Raw genomic sequence first — 21,489 nt, 5'->3', positions numbered from 1 at the left:
CCCGATAAGATTGCAGTTCTCTTGTCGACCATTAAAAAGCCTGACGCGTTTCTGAGCTACTGGCTCGTCTTCAGAGGCTTCGACAAGAGGATTGTGTACGTGACACACCCATAAATACTCCTGTTCGCCCTCCATTGGGCTGCCCAGCTGTGTGATCCGCAAGGTTCTCTGGGCCTTGTGGTCCGTGTCACGTTTAATAAATCCTGGATGGATGCACAATAATTCAAAACTGTCTGTGAAAGCCCGGGATGGGCCTCGGAAGCGTGTCCCCACACAACATCCCTCAAGGCGCTGACTCCTTTTACGTAGCTGGAAAGGATTTCGAGCCACAGGACCCCCGTGCTTCTCGGGGTAGTGCGCTTTTTACGGCTGGGCTGCCGCACAAACATCAAAGCTCCTGAATGCCCCCTGGCGAAAGCGCACTCTTCAGCGTCTCGCACACTGGCGTTTGTCGGGTAAGGTGGGGATATATCTCCCGATAAGATTGCAGTTCTCTTGTCGACCATAAAAAAGCCTGATGCGTTTCTGAGCTACTGGCTCGTCTTCAGAGGCTTCGACAAGAGGATTGTGTACGTGACACGCCCATAAATACTCCTGTTCGCCCTCCATTGGGCTGCCCAGCTGTGTGATACGCAAGGTTCTCTGGGCCTTGTGGTCCGTGTCACGTTTAATAAATCCTGGATGGATGCACAATAATTCAAAACTGTCTGTGAAAGCCCGGGATGGGCTTCGGAAGCGTGTCCCCACACAACATCCCTCAAGGCGCTGACTCCTTTTACGTAGCTGGAAAGGATTTCGAGCCACAGGACCCCCGTGCTTCTCGGGGTAGTGCGCTTTTTACGGCTGGGCTGCCGCACAAACATCAAAGCTCCTGAATGCCCCCTGGCGAAAGCGCACTCTTCAGCGTCTCACACACTGGCGTTTGTTGGGTAAGGTGGGGATATATCTCCCGATAAGATTGCAGTTCTCTTGTCGACCATTAAAAAGCCTGACGTGTTTCTGAGCTACTGGCTCGTCTTCAGAGGCTTCGACAAGAGGATTGTGTACGTGACACGCCCATAAATACTCCTGTTCGCCAGGGGGCATTCAGGAGCTTTGATATATATATATATATATATATATATATATATATATATATATATATATATATATTTCTTCTAAAGTTTACCACCAAATTGAGGACGCACAAAATAAAAGGCAACTCCAACTTCACTGCCAAATCTTTATTTTTGCAGAACTTGCAACATTACAGATGATTTCTGAAAGGCCAGATTTTGAAACCCCTCAGAGAGGATCTAGTTTACTATTAAAAGAGGCATGAAAAGAGGCACTATCATATTTAACAGTTTGCTGCAGGCCATCAAAGCATATAGATTACTTTAGGGCTAAGATATTTAGGAGTGCAGAATGTCAGTTGTGGGCTTGTCAATGGACAATACAACAGCTGCGCGTGAGTAGGGGATAGAGAGCTAGTTGAAGACTTGGCAATGGGTTTGGGTTTCTGCTGCTTGTCCTCCTCCACAAGAAATGTACACGATGGAGGGCTTGTTTTCTTTTCTTTTCATTGAGGTTTACATATCACGAACTTGACCCGGTATCGGGTATCAGAGCGCTTTCCATAGCACCAGTTACATGAGGACACATTCATTTTTGTTAGGCACTGGGAGATTAAGTGATTTGCCCAGAATCACAGGCTGTTCAACTTCATTGCCGAGACTCGAACCCAGTTCCCCAGATTCGAGGTCAACCGCCCTAGCCATTGGGCCAACTCCTCTCCACTTTTTTGTAATAATAACACGTTGGGTAGAGAAGTGTTCATGCTGGTGATATAGTTATTCTGTCTCCATCAATGCCCTGGTTGTGTCTCACCACACAGGAGATAGCTTTTCTTCGTTTCATAGAGGTTCTCTATGTAAGAAAGCTGCTGCCCTGAAGGTGTTACACTGGGGTATGGATTTTGGACCTTGTTAAAAAGGAACTATTGGGATCATCTGGGGATCTGGGTTGTTTTAACAATAAAGGTCACATAAATGAAAATAGGTGCCCAAAAACAAGAGCTGTTTGGACAAGTGGCATTTCGTTTTCAATATGGCGTGTTCATGATGTGAGCATGCAGAGTCTTGATAGACAAGCACTCAGCTTGGCAGGAGATGGTTAAAGAATGCTGCATACACAGCTAAAAGCAGAAATGACTGCGCTGTGAAGCAGTACGAAGCCTAACAGGAAAACAACACAATGCGTTTAGACACTTGCTTTAAAAGCTCTTCCAATGCATAAAAGCTCCAGATTTCTGAGCTAAGAATAGCATTTTAAAAGCCGGTCGCTCATTCTATAATGTTCTTTCTGCAGGCAGGGGACGGCTAGAGGCGCTCTTAAAATAGTCGCCATCTTTCCGCACTCTGAAGTTGCACAGTGCTTATTTTAAACACGAAATTGAAAAATTGCAGGAGCTGTTAATGACAGCTTGAGTAGGATAATGGTAGGTTGTGATGGGAAGATGCTGCTGGAACACTCTATTTGAGATCATAGTCTGTTTAGCACAATAGGATGCTTGGGGGATTCGATGGGAGAAAAGGGGCATCTATTTGCTCTATGAGTTTTGCAGAGGCCGCCCCCCAAAGAGGACCTCGAGGGCCGGTGCCATAACCGACGCCGAGCGCTGGTAAGAAACCTGTTCTGGGTGCCATAAAGTGCCCAGAAGCAGTATTGCGGTAGACCTGCACCCCCCCCCCCACGGGTGCCAGAGAGATACCAGGCCCCCCCCCCCCCCCCCCGGCCAATGGTGTGTTCTGGCGAGGTACAAACTCCCAATGGGAGGATACTATCGGTAGAGGCTGGAAAATGAGGGATATAAGTCGTCCCTCACCCTATGTAGCTCCTATCATCGTGGAGCAGGGGAGCAGTGAACTGAAGATTTTTGTTACCTGTGGCCCGCACACGCCAAGAAAACTTCCTCACCTCACTGTAACTGCCGCATGCCGCCTCTAGTTCTCCTGAGCCGCGGCGCCGGCTATCACCTCCTGCATTTCCCATTGGGGGAAATCTTCAGCATGCCCCTCCACACCAAGTGGCAAGCCCCTCCTAGTTTGGGAAGAGCCAGCGCCCGTAAGGGCCAGCAGCTGGGGGTGATCCCTGGTTTACAGTTGCAGCCGGGTGTGTTGGAACAGCGTTCTCTCGCTCAGAGGCAAAACCACGCCCTTTACGAGGTACAAACTATCCAACTTGGGAATTTGTATCATTTTCCCCAGAAAGTACTGGAGAACACTAAACATTGCTAGACGTTAATCAACAACAAAGCACAAGCAAAGGCAATCCATAACCAGTGACGAGCAGGATGTAGAGAAGCGCTGCCATGAAGGGCAAGGTTTCTCAGCCAAGTGGCCAGTATAGGATATTCAACTTTTGTTGGTGCATAAGGAACAGCGGCAGCATTCCGCCAACGAGTGGAATGACAGGGAGCGACACCAAAAACGTTTCAGGAAGCTTGGTGCATAAGGAGGGAGGCAGCACCCCGCTCAGAGGCACACACCATGGAGGGCCAAGGCGCAAGCAGGCAGCCAGAGGACCTGAGCGAGTTGCTTAAGAAAATTCGGGCTGCATCAGAGGTCCACGGGTCCAGCTGGCTGCAATCACACTTGGGCCAAGACGAGGGAGAAGGAACAACAACCAACCACCTGTGAACGCCACCGTGCCATCACCAAGAAGAGACGGAGGATGGCACCCAAACCACTACGGACAGTGGCACTCAAAAATGGAGGCCAGAGGAAGCACTTGCCGCCTGTAGCCAACCCGGCGGCTGCAGGAGACAACAGTGACACCAGCAACGTAGCAACCAGGTTTGAGCATATTGGTGCAATAGTACAAGAATGCTTAAAATCAATGGCATCCCTGTTGCTTAAGGGGCGGGAGTCACAGAGGGTTGAGAGAACAGGAGCACAACCTCAAATGGGGAGTGTCAGGGCTACCTTGGCATTTGATAGACCCAAGCTGCATGCGACAGGAATGCCTGCAAGGGCAGGCTTCACAGGAGGCATGGGGTAGCTAGGGTCCCCCTTAGCAGCATTGGGCAGTGCAAGCACGTCAAGCGACACAGCTAGAATTGCTTTAGTGCCAGAAACTTACACCAGACCCTCGCCAGGTCCGGCATCGATGACCAAAATGGCCACAGGGCTAGCAAGCCCTATCCTCTTGGCACTGAAGGAGATGATATGGAGGAAGGAATTTATTGACATTTTCTCACTGCGAGAGATCCAATTAGACAGTTTGGACCTGACAGTGTGTGACAAGAAGGACGATGATATAAGGGAAAGGAGAAGAAAGGGGAAAGAAAGGAATTTTGATAATTGGCTGGACACATTTAGAATAATGGCGTACATAATAGTTGAGAAATTCCTGTGCTGCACGGCAGACCTATGGTTATATGAGGCCAACATCCATGGGGCACAGAGGCAATTCCCAGGGGATGCATTGTCAGAATACAACAAAGGTTTCAGATTAAAGCTGCAGACACACCCAGAAATGGAATGGAATGAAGAAGATTTGTCTCGTTTTATACATAAAATGATGGTAGCCAAGGAAGTGAAAACGTGGGCAGGAAAGAGCAAGCAGCCCTTTCGGGGTTCTTTCTACAAGGGGAAGGGCAAGTTCTTTCATAGGCCCAAACCATTTAACATATGGAAAACTCCACTCCTCATTGGGCATGAGGCAATCTGCTTGAAATACGCCGCCAATGAATGCAAATTCCTAAACATATGCTCAGCGTGTGGCGGAGGCCACCTGGCGGCACAGTGCAGATGCAAGAAAGAACATAGAAGGGACAAGAAAGAGAAGAAAAGAAAACAGTGACCTAGTCAAGGAAAGTGGTGGGGGCAAAGGGATTGCACAACTACAGGTTAGCCAGGTCCCCCATCAACACACAGCAACTCTGCAGGCAAGCAAATAAATACCACAACAAGACAGATGCTGCTGTTCTCATGCAAGGGTTTGAGGAGGGGTTCATTATACCATTTGAGGGCCCACTCCCGCTGAGCCGTGCCAACAACCTAAAATCAGCACTACAACACCCTGAGGCGGTCTGCAAAAAACTGGAAAAATAGAAATCCTTGGGTTGGATAGAGGGATGGAGGGGTTAGTAATCTCGCCACTGGGGATAGTTCCCAAGAAGGAACCAGGTCAGCTCAGACTAAATCACCACCTCTCCTTTCCAGAGGGGACATCAGTAAATGACGGGATCAGTGCCGAAGCTTGCTCGGTGGGGTGCGCTACAGTCGACGATGCCATTGACTTAGTAAGGTCCTCGGCCCAGGGGGCCCTCATGGCCAAGGTGGACATAGAATCAGGCTTCCACCTCTTACCAGTGCATCGTCCAGTTTTCACCCCTGGGGTTTCCAGTGGGGAGGGGCCCTGTACATTGATAAAGCAATGTCTATGGGGTGCACAATTTCCTGTGCATACTTCACTGGAATGGGCCCTGCATGGCAGGCACCCCGCAGGGGGGTAAACTGCACTACCTTGACGATTTTCTGTTCACAGGCCCCGCAAAGTCAACAGAATGTAGTTACACACTGGTGGCATTCCAAGAGTTATCGGGGGAGCTAGGGATCCCACTGGCAGCTGAGAAGATGGGAGGCCCTGCTACAAAGATCACATTTCTGGGGATAGAACTGTTGTATGCTACCTGTGTGCTTCCCAGCACACAGGTTTCTCAGAACTTAGAATGTTTTACCTAGCTTCCTTGTGGAAGTTCTGTGTGTGTCAGTTGGAGCCTGACTAAGCTTGTTGCCAGTCACTGTGGATGTTAAGCTGTTCCTTTATCTACATTAAATCTATATCCTGGAACCTACATACCTTGAGGACCTTATTACTTCATAACACATTGGCGACAGTGGGAGTATTGTTCCAAGGAATCAGATTTTCAAAGGATACAGCGTTCACTTCGTGTTTACTGAAAGTAAGGATTTTAATTTACTTTAATTGTGACTTGATAGCACCAGCGGCTGTTTTCTTTATAATTGTGCCCTGATTGCACCAGCGGTACCTGTTGAACTACAAAAATGTAACTCATATTTTAAATTTAGCAGTTGCCTGTTACCGCGGCTGTAAATTTAAATTGTGCACTTGATAGCACCTGCGGCAGACTCTCGAGCATATTAAAACGGCATATTTATTAAACGTTTTTTGTGGTTCCACGATATTTTGTAACCATATTAATTAACTCCATAACGGTTACTCACTCTTGCCGTGTGATCTCGAGAACTTGCTCGTGTTCCTTGCTCGAGATTTGGAACGTCTGAACCATCGATTCCTCACGTATTGCCTTCATTGTTGCAGTGCATCCTGGGTACACTGAGCATTGTGGGAGTGACATCATCGCGCTTCCTCACGTTTCGACCATTTTGGATTGGGAAGTTTTCACGAATTGACCATTTCTTTGATTTCAATTGTGTGCTTACTTTAAAGATCTAATTTCATGGAAGCATCTTCACAGCAATTTTTTTTCACAGCGATGCACACGCTTAATGTGTACTCTTGTTAAAACTATTTATGTAAACTATTCTATTTTTCACCAAGTGCTCAATACATTTATAGTGTTAGTTTTATATTCTTTTAACAATTGTTGTCATGTCAAATATAATGGTACCACCCCATTTTTTGCCTATTGCTGTGGATCCTAAAATGGATTGGGATTTATGGTATCCCATGTTTTTAGCTTATGTTAATGTTCTTGTAGAAGATAGTTGTTCTTCTAAAAGGAAATTAGATATTTTACGTTTATCTTTAGGAGGTCAAGGCATTAAAGAATTGTCGGATTTACCTCCATTAGAAGACTCTGATACTGAATCTGATGTGTTCGAGACTGCTGTTAAACAACTCACTATTAGATTTGGGAAGAAAGTCAATACTGTCATGGAGCGATTTAAGTTCTATTCAAGAGCTCAAAAAGATAACGAATCTATCGAGAACTATATTTCTGCCTTACGTGCTTTAGCTGGATCCTGTGCTTTCGACACTATCAATTATGAACAGGTTCTTCGAGATCAAATAATGATGAAAACCAAAAGCAAGAAAATACAAGAAAGATTGTGGTTAGGTACTGAGACTTCACTTAAGGCTGTAGTAAATATAGCAAAAGGTATTGAACAGTCAGAAAAGTTTGTTACTGAAATAAGAGGCCAAAGTCAAAGCCTTTCAGTTAAAATACAAGAATCTGTTCCTGAAGTTTCACTTGTTAAAAGTCAACCAGTCCAGAGGAAAGTTGTTCCTTCTACCTTCAAAAAAGATAGTTTTACGAAAGATAATAAATTTAACAATAGACGCACATTTATAATATGTTATAGATGTGGTAGTTTTGAACATGTGGGGAATTTTAGGAATTGTCCTGCCCTGAATAAGATTTGTGTTAAATGTAAAAAGTCAGGACATTTTGGAAAAATGTGTCGTTCGTCTCAAAAAGTAAATTGCATTCCTTTTGATGACGAAGACTTAGTTGAAGAATTTAGCGAATTTAACTGTATTTCATGCATTTCTTCAGATAACTGCAAAAGTTTTCCTTCTAGTATTTTCAACATTGATGGCCAAGAGATTTCCATGTTAGTAGACTCTTGTGCATGGTATTCTATTATTGGCAAGGATTTGTTTGAAGAATTTTGGCCTAATAGGGAATTTTTTAAGCCTGATATCAAACCTGGCAGTTATATGGGTCACAAAATAGAACTAATCGGTTTCTTTTGGGCCAAAGTAAGTTTCAAAGACAGGTCTACAAATGCTAAAATCTACATTGCTCGCAAAGGAGAGTCTATCTTAGGTTGGCCCCACCAAAAAGAGATGGGTATCAAACTGGATCCCAATGCTTCACCTCCAGTTTACATTGATTCTAATTTTTCGTCACCAGTTTTGGCTGTGATTTCATGTAATAGCGAATTTGTTGACAACATTAGGAATATGTTTCCCAAGGTGTTCGAGGGAAAATTAGGTCAGTATGCCCAATTCGAACACAAAATTATTCTTAAAGACAATGCAGTACCTATTAGGCATAGGGTTAGAAATGTACCCTTAGCATATCGCGATAAATTGAAAGATATTCTCAATGATTTAGTTAAGGCCAACATCATTGAACCTATTGAATCATCTCCGTGGGTTTCCCCCATTGTTCTTTCCCTTAAAGCCAACGGCGAGCTCCGCTTATGTGTGGACCTTCGCAGCTTAAATAAGGAAATTTGGACTGACATGCATCCCTTACCTAGAATCAATGAACTTATCTCTACCCTTTCTGGCGCTTGTGTGTTTTCCACCTTAGACCTTGCTAGCGCATATCATCAGGTTGTACTGCAAGAGGAATCCAAGAACTTGACAGCTTTTGTGACACCTGAGGGTATGTTTCGCTACCTACGTATGCCATTCGGTCTTGCGAGTGCTGCGTCTGTCTTTCAACGCTTAATGAAAGAAATGTTGTAAGGTTGTAAGGGGGCTATTGCATTCCAAGACGATATTCTTGTCTTTGGTTGTGATGAATTACAACATGATGAGAACCTGAAAGCTGTTTTAGGAAACATACCATTGAAAGGGTTAATACTTAAGTTCTCAAAGTGTAAATTCAGACAACGGAAAGTTGAGTACTTAGGGCATGAAATCTCCAAAGAAGGTATTAAACCCAAGTTTGATCATATTGCCAGTATTTCAAAAGCTCCTGCACCAATCAATAAGGATCAATTGTTTTCCTTCCTTGGTTTGACCGAATATTTTAGCAAATTTGTTAAAAACTATGCTTCTAAAGTGTCCTCTCTTCGTGTATTACTGAAAAAAACGCTAAATTTTCCTGGGGTAATGAACAGCAGTTGCAATTTGATGAGTTAAAGAGGGAAATTTGTTCCGCTCCTTTTTTAAAACCATTTGCTGTGGGTAAAGAATGCATTGTTTCAGTTGATGCAAGCAATACTGGTTTAGGAGCAGTCGTTCTGCAAAGAGGTGTTGGTGAGGAATGTATTGTTTCTTACGCTTCAAGAACATTGAAAGGTGCTGAGTATAACTATTCAACAATCGAGAAAGAATTGTTGGCATGTACTTGGGCTGCTCAGCATTTTAGACAGTTTTTATGGGGTACCAAATTTGTCCTCAGAACCAATCACAAACCTCTTGTCAATATGCTGGCTGCGGGTGGTGGAAGGATTTTAACAGCTCGTTTGGCCAGGTTAGCAGCCAAGTTACACAAGTATCAATGTACTGTGGAGTATATTCCTGGTAGACTCAATGTGCATGCTGACTGCATGTCTAGGTTGGCTTTGCCTCATCAGGATGATGAACACTCTGTAGAATGTGATGTAGCTTACACCATGGAAGATATCAATATGAATAATATGGATGCTATTTCGGAGGATGTTTGGGTGAAAGCTATGTTGGAGGATGACATTCTTTGTCATGTTGATACATATCTAAGGTGTGGATGGCCTGAGGAAAGGAAGCGTTCTGGTGATTTGAGTTCTTTCTTCAAGGTCAGTGATGAACTTATGTGTTCTCACAATATTATCACCAGAGGTGACTAAATTATTCCTCCTTTTTCTGTCAGGGAAAATTTGATTAGAATTGCCCATGAAGGCCATATGGGCATGTCAACAACCAAGAGGCGGTTACGTGAATACTATTGGTGGCCCTCAATGGATGCTGTTGTTGATAGATGGGTCAGGAACTGCCCTCCTTGTTCCAATAGTGATAAGACTGTTAAACCTCTATCTACTTCCGTCACTCCCATTGAGTATTCAGAAGGTCCTTGGAGAAGGTTGGGGATTGACATCATTGGTCCTTTGAATTTGCATAATTGTAGAGAGGTTTATGGTTTAGTTTTGATTGATTATTTCTCGAAATGGCCAGAGGTAAAGATTGTAGAAAGGATTACTTCTAGCCATGTTATTGACTTTCTTAATAATATTTTCAGTCGTGAGGGTCTTCCCTCAGAGATTATCTCTGACAATGGCACACAGTTCATCAGCAAGGAGATTGAATTATTTTTTAGAGAGCATGGGATTATTCACAAGAGGGTTTCAAATTATAATCCCCAGGCCAATGGTCAAATTGAGCGCTTTAACAGAGTGGTCAAGGAGTCCATTCAGTTAGCTGTTAAGAATGATTTGGATTGGAAGAAAGCATTATGTGCTACTTTACTCACTTATCGGATTTCTCCCAATTCTGTTACTGGTTGTTCTCCTTTTGAATTATTGATGGGTCGTAAAGCTGGTTCTAAATTGCTGCCTTGGTGGTTGAAACCTGACAAGTCAGTTGTGGCTGGTCCTGATATTAAGAAAGTGAGAGAACGTGTGAAAACTTATCAAGAGAAAATGGGTAAATGTTCAAATAAGAAGGTGTCCAGCTACAAAGTCAGAATTGGTGATTTAGTTTGTGCGAAATTTGGAAATTCTCTTTCTAAGAATTGGGCTAAATGGTCTGATCCTGTTAAAGTTACTGAAGTTTTCAGCAAAGCTGTACGTGTTGAAGGGGGGAAAATCTAGAATTTTAGACGTGTATCTATTGTTAGATCCGACAAATCATTCCTCAATCTTAAAAAAAGTCTTCCCATGTATGTGATGCATGATCAGAATTTTTGGGATAATTTTTGTACTTTGCATGATTCTCAAAATGTTTTACCTAATGATTCTGTCTGTTCTAGTGAACCTTTGGTCACCACTCTTGATTCACAGGATTTTGTCAACAACACTGATGTTGTGTCTGGTAATTTGGGTGATGGTCGTGTTGTTGACAGCGTTTCTTTTAGTCAAGTTGACTTTGTGCAAAATCTTGCTGATTGTGTAATTAGGAAAAGTTCACGTGTTTCTCCTCCACCTGTCAAAATGAAAGATTATGTTTGTTCTTAGTTTTTTTTTTGTGTTTTTTTTTATTCAATGGAGGGAGGTGTGTTGCTACCTGTGTGCCTCCCAGCACACAGGTTTCTCAGAACTTAGAATGTTTTACCTAGCTTCCTTGTGGAAGTTCTGTGTGTGTCAGTTGGAGCCTGACTGAGCTTGTTGCCAGTCACTGTGGATGTTAAGCTGTTCCTTTATCTACATTAAATCTATATCCTGGAACCTACAAACCTTGAGGACCTTATTACTTCATAACAAGAACTAGACTCATTTGCTGGAACAGCCAGATTACCTGAGGAGAAAGTGAGGGAATTCAGGGAAGAGATAAGGGGCCTCGACAAGGCAACCCCCGCAACCTCAAATGGTTTATTGGCAAACTCAATTTCGCTGCCAGGGTTATCCCCGAGGGAAGGGTTTTTGCCAGGCGCTTAACTCAGCTAACAGATGGACTCACTCACAAACACCACCACATCAGGCTCGGGAAGGGGTCAAACAGGACCTGCTTATGTTGGACACATTCCTGGCAGATTTCAACGGTGTCCTACTCTGCAGGGAAGGCTGGATGACAGCCAGGCAGATTTCCCTGTTCACAGATCCTGCAGGTATCACAGTCTTCGGAGCAATCCTGGGCAACAGATGGTGCGCAGACCAATGGTAAGCAGGTGGCACAAGCAGGGACTCACCAACAACATTACTTTTCTTGAGCTGTTCCTCATTATAGTGGCCCTAACTGTCTGGAAGCGGTAACTGAGGAACATAAAACTGATGCTATGGTCAGACAACAAAGGGTTGGTGCAGGCAATCAATAGGGGATCTGTCAGGTGCCCAGATAAACTGAGACTAATGCGGCAATTGATTAAATTGCGGTTGGAAGGGAAAGTAGACCTGAAGGCCCGTCATGTACCAGGGGTGGAGAATGCAGTAGTGGACGCCCTTTCAAGAGCACAGATAACCAAATTCAGGGAGTTGACCCCGGGGCAGAACAAGTAATGACTCCCTTCCCAGACCAGCTGTGGGGCCTGGCGGGATAGACTTGTCAACAACTAATGAATCAAGCCCGTTGCCCCAGAAGCGGCCAGGCACTACACAAAATATGCAGGGACAGTGATGCAAATAGGAGGAATCCAGACACTAGAGAACATGGGTGAAACACAGCACAAAGTCTAGATCATGGGCACAACCCACCTGTCCGCCGTTGCCCACTTCACACAGATTTACGCAGGCCAGGACCCCCTGGCCTCCCATTACACTAAAGCGGCGATGAAAGGGTGGAAGCGGTCAGAAGGGGTAAGGACAGACAGCAGGCGACCAATAGACTTCACAAGATTGGGCCAGCTTATGGACACGCTAAGGGAGTTAATGAGGGACACCTTTGAGCTCCACCTTTGTAGGGCTGCTTTTTCCACCACATTCTTTGGGGCCTTTCGACTCAGTGAGCTAGTAGCACCCAGGAGGGAGGGGCCAACAGGGTGGTGCCTGAAGGCAGTTGATGTCAAACCCAAGACGGCCGAAGATGAGCTAATACTGAGGCGGTCTAAGACGGACCAGGCCAGCTAGGGAGCGGTAGCGCAGCTAAAGTGCATCAAGGCTCACAGATACTGCGCAGTTTGCTGCCTTCTCGCGTACATGGTGGTGGCAGGGTCCCCTATTTAAGCATGGAGATGGGAGCCCCTAAGCAAGTTTCAATTCACAGCAGTGATGCGCCAAGCCATCGCTAATGTGGGGCTACCCCAGTGTCTTCTGGATCTCACTGTTTTAGGATTTGCGCAGCAACTACAGCAGCACAACACGGCATCATCAAGGCGGGGACACAAGCAGTAGGCAGATGGCGGTGCTGGACATACAGGACCTACCTGAAACCCCAGCTATTATAAATGCCCCTCAGGACAGACATGGGGGCTACAGCATGGGGGGACACATCCCCCAGTACGAGAGGCCGTCTGATATTTGTGATCATTGCTTCAGCAGGAAAGCGAACCCGCCTGGTGTGGGTAGTGGCCCACTCTTTCGTATCCAGGATACAGGCTTGGTGGCAGTAGGGGGGCCACAGGCTGACAAGAAGAACAGTAAGCACATGCATCTGCTGGCTGGGGCAACCAGGGATGAGATGGAATCAGCTACCAGCGGCCCTTAGGGAACTACAGGCGGACACACCATGACACCCGTTCATCTTGATAATCCACCTTGGAGGTAAAGACCTGGCCCAAAAGGGGGAGGAAGGCCCTTCTGCAAGACGTCCTGGCGGACCTCATAGGGGCAGCTAGGTGCTTTGGGAGTACAACCATCATTTGGTCAGAAGTGATCAGCAGAATGGTGTTGCCGGGAGCCGGGTCACACCAAGCAGTCGATAACTCAAGGAGAATACTGAACATTGCGGTTAACAAGTTCTGCCAAACCAACAGCTTGGAAAGCATCAGGCATGGGCTCATTTACCCAGACCACCCAGAACTGCATGGGCAGGAAGGCGTGCATCTATTGGAAGACGGGATGTGGGTTTTCTGGGATAACCTGGCAATAGCCCTGATGGTTGTAAGTAGAGCAAAAAAGAGAAAATAAAAAAGAATAACGAGATTAGGTGAGCCACAGGAAGACTTTAGCCTCCCTGACGGAGTGGCGAAGAAGTAATGGTACAGACACACAACAGGGCGGTGAAAGTGACTGGTGTAGGCTGCAGTGGCTTCCTGAGAAGGGCCCTTACTTTTTTTTAACAAATTAAGCATTGCTTCAGAAACCTGCAGTTTGTATGCTGGGGAGAATGTGGCGATTTGTCCATGTAAGTGAACGCCATGCTTCTGCCCTTGCCTTGCTTTCATGCCAAAATGCACATTCCTGTTTAGTTTCTTTGAACTGCATTATTCACTAATTGGGGCTGCAGTAAAGAGCAGTTTATCTGGTGGGTGCGGGTCCTTACTTGGAGTAATCTTTCAATGACCATGCTTAGTAGGAAAAACACAAGCACGTACCTCTGCATTTATTAGATTGTTACCTGCCTCAAACAGTTAAGCCCAGTGTTTTATTTGGTTTAAGCATAGAGGTATTTTCAAAAGCAAACATAACTTGAAAAATACACTGCCTGGGTTCTCTTAGCCCCCCTAAACTGCTAGAGCGGAGGTAAGGAAGACTGCTTTCTCGTGGGGAGTTTTAAAAGTGCCTGGCAGTGCTCGCAGTTCTGGTGAAAGCATTGAGGTCCTGGTGCTAAATTAATTGGTTCCTATATGTTTACGCTCCCCACTTCCCCACAGGCAGTGCTAGTGCAGTGATACTGGAACAATATATATTTGTTTTCATTTATTTATTTTTTTTCCTTGTTGAGAACCACAATGGTAGCAAGCCGCTGATCCGCGGGCAAGGAACCAGAGTCCAAAGCCTCCAGGAACATCCCCTTTAGATAGGGTGCCACGGTGTCAGGTCGCAGCTCATACAATTCGATAGGCAAGCCGTTAGGGCCGATTGCTTTACCAGAACGGAGGGAACGAATAGCACCCGCGATCTCATCAACAGTGATGGGCACGTCCATGAGGTCTCTGTCGTCATCTGAAAGACAGGGCAACGCAATATCCCGAAGAAGTAACCGGGAATCACCCTCGTCTCTGATAGAGACCGAGGCATACACAGTTCGAAAGTGGTCGACAAAGCAATCAACGATCCCAGCAGGCTCAGTAACACGCTCACCATCCAGCCTCTCGATCACAGGGACAACACGATTCTCTCTCTCTTTCTTATCCAGCCACGCAATCAATTTACCAGCCTTGTCCCCTACGTCATACAGTCGACCCTGTTGCTCACCGTACATCACCTTAGCCGCATCAGTAACGAGGGCTTTGTAATCAGCCTGCATCATGCTGAGGGAATGCAACGCCAAACGTGTCACACCAGAACCAAGATCATTCTCAAGTGTAGTGATGTCAGTTTCAATCTGCACAATTTCCTCATTTTTAGCCTTCTTTGCAGCAGTGATAAGAGACAAGGACTGCCCACTGATAACCGTCTTAAAAGCCTCCCACAGCGAAACAGAAGAAGAAACAGACCCCACATTATCATTGAAGTAGTGGTCAATAGCTTGAACAATTTCAGAGCGGGTCTTAGGATTACGGAAATACCAAGGGTTGATGGGGGCCATCCTACCCGCACTGCCAGCACTCACCCGAAATCGAAGCCACAATGGAGAATGGTCCGATATACCCCTGGGAAGATGAAGGACCTCAGCAATGAGGGAAGATTGGGCCGAGGGCATCAGGAAATAGTCTAGCCTGGAGAGACTACCATGCGCTCCAGAGTGGAAGGAGTACTGAAGTTGTGTGTGATGTAGCAGTCTCCAGCAATCAATGAACCCAAAGGTTTCCAGCAAATCACTGAGCCACATCGGAGATCTGACCAACTCCCGGGGTGGAAAACGGTCAGCAGTACCAGAGACAACAGAGTTAAAATCCCCACCAAGGATAAGAAGACCCTCGGGTAACCCTAACATAACCTTACCCACATCGGCATAAGTAGGGGCCTGTAGGTCCGGAGGGACATAGATCGAGAGAATGGAGAGAGACTTCCCCTCCCATCTACCCGTGAGGGCAGCGTAGCGCCCCCTATCATCAAGTATCACCTCATCGATCTCGAAAGGGAGAGACGACCTGATAAGAATGCCCACCCCCCGGGAGCCAGAAGTGAAACCAGAGTGAGCAACTAAACGATAACCACGCCTATTCAAGGCTTGACAGACGTTACCAATCAGATGCGTCTCCTGTAGGAGAACAACATCGGGAGAATGGCGTCTGAGGTCTGAGGAATTGCAAGACCACCCCCCGCTTTATTCTGTCTCCCAAACCATTAACATTCCAGGACAAAAGTCTCAACTCACCACCCCCCATCCCCGAGAACAAAGCAGGGCACCCCACACACGAACCCAAATGACACGAGCAAAAGGGAAAATCAATATGAAGCCTTGTGACAAGAAAAAAACACACACAGTCCCCCCCACCACCCCCCAACAGAAACCCGGTACAACGCCCGACACCCTGTACCCCTGCGTACGACTCAGAAGCCACCCCAACTTGCAGTGTGCCTGTCGCCCCATAGTAAAACTACTCTACACAAAGAACCCAGGAGGAGAAAGAGTCCCCAGTAACCCCCGCCACCCTCAGGCCTAAGCTATAAAATAAAAACATAAAGAACCAAAGTCCAGACTCAGCCGAGAAAGTAGAGAAGTTCAGACGCCAGGGCCCACAGCATTATTCCTGCTCGGACAAGCCACCTTCCGCACCACCAGGGTGCCCAGTTCGATAATCAGTTTTGGGCAAAGAGTCAATCCAGTCACTAACAATGTCCGGGCGATCAAAGAAAAAAGTTTGTTCACCACGTTCCACACGAAGCCTGGCCGGAAACAACATAGCATATTTGAGTCCCAGGTCCCGCAACCGTTTCTTAACTCCCTGAAACCCCATCCTCTGCCGCTGAACAAATGGAGTAAAGTCGGGATAGAAGTTCACAGTAGAATTTTCGAACTTCACCGGGCCCTTGTCCCGGGAAGCCTGCAGGATAGCGTCCCTGTCCCTAAAGTGGAACAATCTGGCAACAATGGGTCTCGGGGGAGCCCCGGGCTGAGCCTTCCCTCCCGGAACCCTGTGCGCTCGCTCAACAGCAAAGAATTTGGTAAGCCCGGGGGGAGCAAGATAATTCGAGACCAGATCTTCCACTAGGAGGTCAGTAGCAGAGGGCTCGGGGGTCTCCGGAATGCCAATAATGCGCACGTTGTTGCGACGGGACCGATTTTCATAATCCTCCAGACGACGGGCCATCACGTCTCGAGAGGAATGCAGGTTTCCGATCTCCGTCTGGATCTCAGTGACATCAGTGGTCAGACTGGAAGTCTTCAAATTTAACCCCTTGACCCTCTCATTGGTCTTTGCCAAGTCCGCTCTGATTAACGTAACATCCACAGCCACCGTGTCTATCTTGGAGGCAAGTGCTTCATATTGCTGTCCCATGGAGGTCCTAAGGCCGGTGATGGCGCCCATGACATCCTGCAACGATATCTCCGTCGCGGCAGGTACAGCCTTAGGATCATCAGGCGAACGGCCAGCAGTGCCGGGGGATCCCTTTAGTTGAGAATAGTGATCCATAATATTCGTCTGGGATGGGCCCCCACGAAGCGATGCCTTGGTCTTACGTTTCTCCGGTTCGTGTCTAGCGGCCATACTGGAATAGGGACCCCGGAGGGGCCCGCGCGACCTGGTGAAAATGGCCGAATGCGATGAGGCCAAAAGACCACGAAACCGGGCCAAATGGGCGCAAATGCCAACAATGTTGAGGACACGGTGGTCAAATGGAAGGCCAGAAGCAGAGCTGCTAGACCAGGCTGGGGCAGGAGTCAATCTGAACCACAGTCCGGGCAATCGGCGCCGGGAGTAGAAAGTGAAACCGAAAGTTAGACAGAGGCCGCCAGGGGAGAACCCCTTCGGCCGATGTTGTTCGATTACTCCCCGGCCAGCAAGTCAACTGAGCCTCCGGTGTCGCCTCGGAGCGGGCCGAGATACGTCCAGACAATGTAGAAATGGACCCAAGCGTCCGATTTCGATTTTTCGAAGAATGTTGAAGTCAGCCAGAGTCCGCCTTCAAAAGCCCATCGGTAAAGTCAGGATGTAGAAAGGATAGATGCGAAGGGTGGCGCGGGTCTCGGGAGCTCCTCACTCACGCGACCATCATGGATGCCCGCGAAGCTCCTCCCTGACTGGAACAATATTGAAGTGGGGATTCTGCAATTATTGTTACATTACAGAAGTCACAGGGATTGTGAAAAATCAACTCGTCACCCAAATAACAAGAATTGGCACAGCCATAGGTCACCCTTATGAGAGTTATTGACGTTGTCAATTTGTTTTTGCTTAATTAAAAAGCATTACGATGCAGCAGCGTACCACGTTGTTGTACCCTGCACATAGAGACACTGGTAGTCATGTTGAATATTTCAAGTCTTCTTTATTGGTTCCATGTCAGGATAGTATCAATCAAAGTACAGCCAGCTCTAGTCAGGTACTAGCCTTATACCAGCCCCACCAGGAGCAGCCTGCCTAGCTGCTCAGCCCATCTCCAACTGTCACCACTCAGCCACACAGGCACCCAGGCGTTCTATGCATCACAGTCACACGAACATTCTGTTACCATCTTGTTACCATTTCTCACTCTTACTTAGGAGATAACATTATCTCTTTCCTTTAAATAGAAACAAAAATTACAAATCTAAAGGAGAAAACTATACACAAGAAAGCGGTAATGTTCATAACTCAGGGATTTAACTAAAAGCAAAACATCACAAGAGAGCGAACAATACAAATCAAGAAAAGATGGGCAAAATACGACATATAAAATGTGCATCAATATCCCCCATCCTCCCTCATGAAAAATTATCAAGACATTTTAAAGCATAAATAAGATATACAATCACAGAAAAGGTTTCAACTCAGGGAAGCCAAACTAAAAGCAAAACATCACAAGAGAGTGAACAATACAAATCAAGAAAAACTAAAAGAAACAAAGAGACTACGAGGAACTTGAGGACCAAGACTGAGGAAATTTAGCGTAAAAAAAAGAAAAAGCGTCTTGTTTGGAGCAACAGGCAAGCCAGCCCCACCAGTGTCCATGTCATCGGACGGCCCCTACCACCGTGTTTGTCCAGCCTGAACTTGCTCCATGGATTTAACCACAGAAATGGTCTGCATGTTAGGGTATGTCTGGTCTATGTTTCACCCTACCACTTCCTTTTGTATCTGCCGTATGGATGTATCTATAGCGTAAAGGAATTGATACTTATGTATGTTGTATTTTATCCCACCCTCGTCGCCAAAATAATGTTGTACCTTAGGGTGCACATAGAGACACTGGTAGCCATGTTGTATATTTCAAGTCTTCTTTATTGGTTCCATGTCAGGGCGGTATCAATCATAGTAAAGCCAGCTCTAGTCAGGTACTAGCCATGTACCAGCCCCACCAGGAGCAGCCTGCCTAGCTGCTCAGCCCATCTCCAATTGTCCCCACTCATCCACACAGGCACCCAGGCATTCCATGCATCACAGTCACACAACATTCCGTTACCATCCTATTACCATTTCTCACTCTGGCTGAGCAGCCAGGAGGACCTAGGCTAATTACATATAAATGTAATACTTAGGATATAACACACATCACAGTTACTTTTTTTTAACTTTCTGCCATGTTGAGTAGCGACTACTGTACAACATCGCTGAAAGTTTTTAAGAAAGACCTATGGTGTGTAGCGCTCCTGTGTCATGGCCCTTTTTAAAATAACTTTCAGATGTGTTGCATAGCAGCTAGAGATTTACTCGAGAAAGTGAGGTGGATGATGCAAGTAGTTTGCTATTTGCATCTTTTAAATTGCCAACTCAAGTTCGGCTGAATTTATCAGGGACAGCTTTGTTTTTCATGATAGAGACTGGTAGGTTCAACTTTTCAGGAAAATAATGGTTTTGCAGCGCATTTCATCCTTCCAAAGTCAATAAATTAGTAACCCTAAAGTCGGTAGTACTAACATGCATTATTTAAGTTTCGAGAGGTAATACCGTCAATATATGGATGGTCCATATTAAAGAGAAAGTATGACCAAACTCACAGCTGCAGACAAGGTCTGCACCAAAGCGCTAAGAGCCTGAGTAATTGGCGAGCATGTGCTATTCGGAAACTGCACAACACAAAAAACCATATTGTACCAAAGACATTTCAGCAGAAATTACATTCAAACAGAAACCTTTATAACCATCCATCATTCACATCCAGTGCCTAATTTGGGCCACTGGATGCCGGTGCAGTCCACCTGCATTTATTTTTCTTCATCAAGAGAGAAGGAAGCACACAAAGGGGAAAAGTTGGGGAAAGACTGAAACCCTTAAGAAAGAGAGAAAGGAACCTACAATAGCGAGGAAAAGAGACAGGAAGTGTCTGGCCACGAATAAAAGAGGCACGAGATAGATTCCTGACTAGGCAACCTCGATGGCGACGCGGGCTTTTGAGCAGAGCTTTTGGCACCTGTACTCATACTTTTACATATTATACACTATTCATATTAACTGTGCTGATTCCAGAAACACTTTCAATAATTGTATATACATTTGAGATTATACAATGGCCAGCAAAGTGCCCTGCAATCGCAGAGAGGACTCTGCTTCATGGAAGAGCTGTCTGATTCTCCTGAAGGGAGGTCAGCTCTGGTCAGCATCCTCCACTCGGCCCCATGCCAGAGGTGGTTACAAGGCAGTGCTGGTTGAGTCTCGAGACAGAGAAGCAATAACGAAAGCCAAAATCTACAAGAAATACACGTGACAAAATTAAAAGAAAATAAAGTTAAAAAAAGAAGCACCGTTACCTAGAAAAGTACATGGTGCCAAGGTAAACCCTTGTGAATAGCATGCAGCACTGATATATAACAATATGCCAAATAATTTCACATCATGTCAAACAGCGTAGTTGCGTTTATGAAACTAGCCCAAAGCTTTAGAGAATCCCACTTTTTCCTTCTGTTGGGAGCATCCATCTTTGGCAATAGCTGTAGTAGAAGAGCCTTAAACAAACAAATCTACAAACACCGGCGAGTCATAATCTAGCATTCTTTGAACTGGGCCTCTCACGTGCCAATCTTTAGGTGAGAAATGAATACCAGCATAAAACATATAAAACAAATAAAACATATGAAACAAATAAAACATAGAAATTGCTTTTTCGAACACCTGGTGATGTGAGAAATTTCATGTTGAAAACTTGCCAGCACACAGTCCAGTGCAAAAGTTCCATTACGTGGGTGAAATCTGATTAAATCTAGAGTATATGAGACATTTTTAACGTTTTCATAGTTCGCCCTAACATAAAACGTTGCATGTTTTATGCCAGCAGAAGACTGATGCCAATCGAAAATGACTTCTTCTGGAGTTCAAACAAGTACTGGCAATTCCAACTGATCTGCAAAAGCATGACAACACAGGTAAGTGCTGTTGTAGGTATTTCATTCGCTAATGCTCTTTAGCACAATAAATCCATTTCCATTGGCTTTGTCAGTGCCGAGGGGCAGAATTTCTGCATAGAATGCATATAGGAGATGAAGAACTGAGGGTGAGAAACACTGTAACGTGATTCAGGCTACTTTTCAGGTGGAAAAAAGTTCCTAATGCACTCCAATGTAAACATTTCTGTAAGGCATAATTGTACACTACACATCTAAAAGCATGTAGCCAGGGAGTGATACTTAAGGAGGTGGAGTTTAAGTCCTCTTATATATATTTTAAGAATTGGGGCCTAATTTACAAGGCTCATGAGTCACCGGAGCATCACTTTTTGCGATGCTCCAGTGGCACTGTGTCCTGCTACATATTTAGAAGTCAGCGCTAAACCACTTTGTGTGGCTTAATGAAGCCTTGTAAACATCGTGATGCAGTGTTCAACGTTAAAGGGACATGCAATGGGTGCTGCTGTGGGCGTTCCCAGCAACACCCATGGCTTTTTGACATTGCCCCAGATTTACAAGGAATTGTAAATCTGAGGCAGCTCCAAAACATACGCCAACCTAGTGGAGGCTTAAGGGTGGCGTAATAATGAAAAATACTTTTGCTCCTTCTATGTGTGCTGCAGAAAGAGCAAAACACCA

The sequence above is a fragment of the Lissotriton helveticus genome, unplaced genomic scaffold, assembly GCF_964261635.1.
Source record: "Lissotriton helveticus unplaced genomic scaffold, aLisHel1.1 SCAFFOLD_468, whole genome shotgun sequence".
Lineage (NCBI taxonomy): Eukaryota > Metazoa > Chordata > Amphibia > Caudata > Salamandridae > Lissotriton > Lissotriton helveticus.
The sequence above is the reverse complement of the archived record's forward strand: the minus strand, read 5'-3'. Positions refer to the sequence as shown.